This window comes from Paramormyrops kingsleyae, chromosome 7 (assembly GCF_048594095.1).
Source record: "Paramormyrops kingsleyae isolate MSU_618 chromosome 7, PKINGS_0.4, whole genome shotgun sequence".
In the NCBI taxonomy this organism is placed as follows: Eukaryota; Metazoa; Chordata; class Actinopteri; order Osteoglossiformes; family Mormyridae; genus Paramormyrops; species Paramormyrops kingsleyae.
The window spans coordinates 13,646,764-13,650,540 of record NC_132803.1 but is presented as its reverse complement, the minus strand read 5'-3'; positions in this window follow the sequence as shown (position 1 = coordinate 13,650,540).

The following is a 3,777-nucleotide window of genomic DNA, read 5'->3' as shown; positions in this document are numbered from 1 at the left end:
TCTTTGTAGACAAATTTTGTGTCTTACTTTGGATACTGAGTCTGTGCTGCAGTGATAAAGGCAAAGGGTGGTTATTTTGATGAAAGTCATACTTAAGCACTTGCATTCATTAAATTGCACTTACAATGCACAGTAAATTGTTACATTACACTTCAAAACCAATCAGTTATATTTCTATGAAGTATTTCTCATAGTTTCTTGTTTGAAAAAGCAGTGCATCGTTTATTTTTTTCTGGCCTATACTGTATATTCAGGTCTTTTTGTTCATTAGTCAAATGACACACTTCCCCTTTTATGGTACACTACCATAAGGTGGACTGGCAAAGGGAAATGAGTGAAAAGGGGAAAATTCCAGCAAACTCCAAGGGGTAAAACAGAAAAAAAGCAAGTTGGGCACATTTGCCCAGGGCTGGCCTGCTGTATAAACAACACCGACGATCACCTAGGGCACTATTTGATTACGGCGCACAAAGGGGTGAGTGAAAAAATCTGAATAAATACCCGCTTCCATAATATTACAGGTATCTGAACTAGTTTTCATATTTCAGTACTTTTCTTTTGAACTAGGTGGAAGCTGGCTAATTACCAGCTAGACACGCAATGCTACTAAAATGGAATGAAACAGGATGTGTTATTCCTACGTTGTGTGAAGACTAAACCTGTGGCATATCTCTGGATTAGATTAAACAGCTCTCTGAATAAGAACCTTTGGGAGGTACTGACCTTGCTCCCAGTTAAACTGTCAGAGCTCTGTGCTTTACTTTGACTGCCACTGGTTTCCAGAATGTTCTGTGTCTATTGATGCTGCTTGTTGACTGTGATTTGGATGTGCTAAATGAATGGATCTGGATTGACAGTTCTCAAATTGTGATTTGCAGCTGTTGCTCCAGCGTACAATTCATTTAACCTGGTTGCCTACACTTGTATCTCAGACCTCTTTAATTATAGACTGGTGTGTGGGTACTCTATAGCAGAGATTAAAAGAAGAGCATTTATTACCAAAGGGTCAGCAAGACTGGCAACAACAGATCAGAAACACAAACAGAAGAATGTTCATAGATGTATAGCAGATGTGTAGCTCTCACAATTATTTCTTACATGCATACACCTAAACGTATAAGCATTAAGTTATTGTTTACTGCTGTGTATCAGCAAAGCATAAGTCGTCTTGCTCGCAAGGTTTTTGTACCATGTGACATGGTGACGCGTGACGACGTTTTGCAGCGCCGGACAAAAACATTTAACCATATAATGAAAAACGAGGTTTAAAATTTTCTACATGAAGTGCAGGGAGACTATCAATTAATGGGTATGATTTAGTGTTGTTTTGTGCTATAGTATAGGCTGAAACCTGCGGTTATCATTAAAAACAAAATGCGGTAATCATAAGACGAACTTTAATTTGTGTACGCCAATGAATATTAACAGGAACATAATTTCAAACTTATGCTGGACTTTTATTTTTAATTGATTGCTCTTTTTTCTCCCACAGTGGTGAAATTGCACCATTTGTATTTTGTAATTGCATTTGTATCGCTCAATTAGAAACGGGAGTTGTATTTCAAGTGTAGTTTGAATGGGGGGCTCAATATGTTCCTATGTAGAAAAGGGGGCCCCGCAGAGAAAGTTTGGGAACCACTGCACTAGCTGAATACATATATTTAGACAGTAAAAATACATTGACAATGATGGACAGTAACAGTGAATATTATTATATAATAAAATACATTTAAAAATAAAGATTTCTTATTCATTATTTTAATATTAATAATACACCATTAATACATTTAATTATAATAATATTGTCGTGCGGAGTGGAGACGGAATGGAGACAAAGGCGCAGACGTCAACGTATCGGGGAATACTGGGTTTAATTACAGGTAAGGCAGGCAAAACGCAGACGGAAAATACAATGACCGGACTGGGGAAACAAACTGACTAAATACAGAGTACTAATGACAACAACCAGAAACAGCTGATCACGCGGGGATTCCACACGGGGTTAAGGAGAGGGCGTGGCACACGGAAGGAGCGGACGATCGGGCAGGACACATTGGGTTTTTTTTAACTTTACATATTGTTTGGATACATTTATTTTCTTACTTTACAAATTACTGTTTTGATAAATGTGCTTAGATGTGTTTAGTACAGTATATGCTCTTCTTGTTTTATCCGGTTCATTTTGTGTTTAAATGCTAAAAAAAAACATATTTAGATGTAATTTTTGGGGGCCAGGAATAAATTAATTGGTTTTCCATTATTTCTTATGCGGATAATTCGACCACAACTCGAACTTTTTCGGATTCGATCCGGAGTTTTGAACGGATTAAATTCGAGTTCTGAGGTACCACTGTTTTAGAAAAAGTTTATTTACAGTAATAGCCTCTATAGTAATTATACTGTATATATACTGCTCAAAAAAAATAAAGGAACACTTTGGAAACGCATCAGATCTCAATGGGAAAGAAAGTCATGCTAGATATCTATACTGATATGGACTGGGTAATGTGTTAGGAACAAAAAGATGTCACATCGTTTGATCGAAATGAAAATTATCAACCTACAGAGGCCTGAATTCAAAGACACCCCAAAAATCAAAGTGAAAGCAGGCTTTTCCATTTTGCAGCAACTCCAAATCGTACTCAGTAGTTTGTATGGCCCCCACATGCTTCTATGCATGCCTGACAATGTCGGGACATGCTCCTAATGAGATGATGGATGGTGTCCTGGGGCATCTCCTTCCCTATCTGGACTAGGGCATCACTGAGCTCCTGGACAGTCTGAGGTGAAACCTGGTGGTGTCGGATGGACAGAAATAATGTCCCAGAGGTGTCCTATTGGATTTAGGTCAGGCGACTGTGGGGACCAATCAATGGTATCAATTCCTTCATCCTCCAGGATCTGACTGCATACTCTCGCACCATGACGCCGGAAAATTGTCTTGCACCCGGAGGAACCCAGGACCCACTGCACCAGCATAGGGTCTGACAATCGGTCTAAGATTTCATCCCGATACCTAATGGCAGTCATGGTAGCATAGTCTAGCCTGTAGAGGTCTGTGCGTCCCTCCATGGATATGCCTCCCCAGACCATCACTGACCCACCACCAAACCAGTCATGCTGAATAATGTTACAGGCAGCTTAATGTTCTCCACAGGTTCTCCAGACCCTTTCACGTCTGTCACATGTGCTCAGCGTGAACCTGCTCTCATCTGTGAAAAGCACAGGGCACCAGTGGTGGACCTGCCAATTCTGGTATTCTATGGCAAATGCCCATCAAGCTCCACGGTCCTGGGCAGTGAGCACAGGGCCCACTTGAGGACATCGGGCCCTCAGGCCACCCTCATGAAGTCTGTTTCTGATTGTTTGGTCAGAGACATTCACACCAGTGGCCAACTGGAGGTGATTTCGTAGGGCTCTGGCAGTGCTCATCCTGTTACTTCTTGAACAATAATGGCTGATACCAGTCCTGCTGATGGGTTAAAGACCTTCTACAGCCCTACAGACCTTCTACAGTTTGCTGGGCACACAGCAAACCTTCTGGCAATGGCATGTATTGATGCACCATCCTGGAGGAGTTGGACTGTGCTGTGCAACCTCTGTAGGGTGCAGGTATCGCCTCATGCTACCAGTAGTGACACTGACTGTAGCCAAATGGAAAACTAGTGAAAAAACAGTCAGAAGAGGTGAGGACAGAAAAACGTCAGTGGCCCCCACCTGTTAAACCAGGGGTCATCAACTATATTTGTCAGAGGGCCAGAGTTTTACCAGACAGTC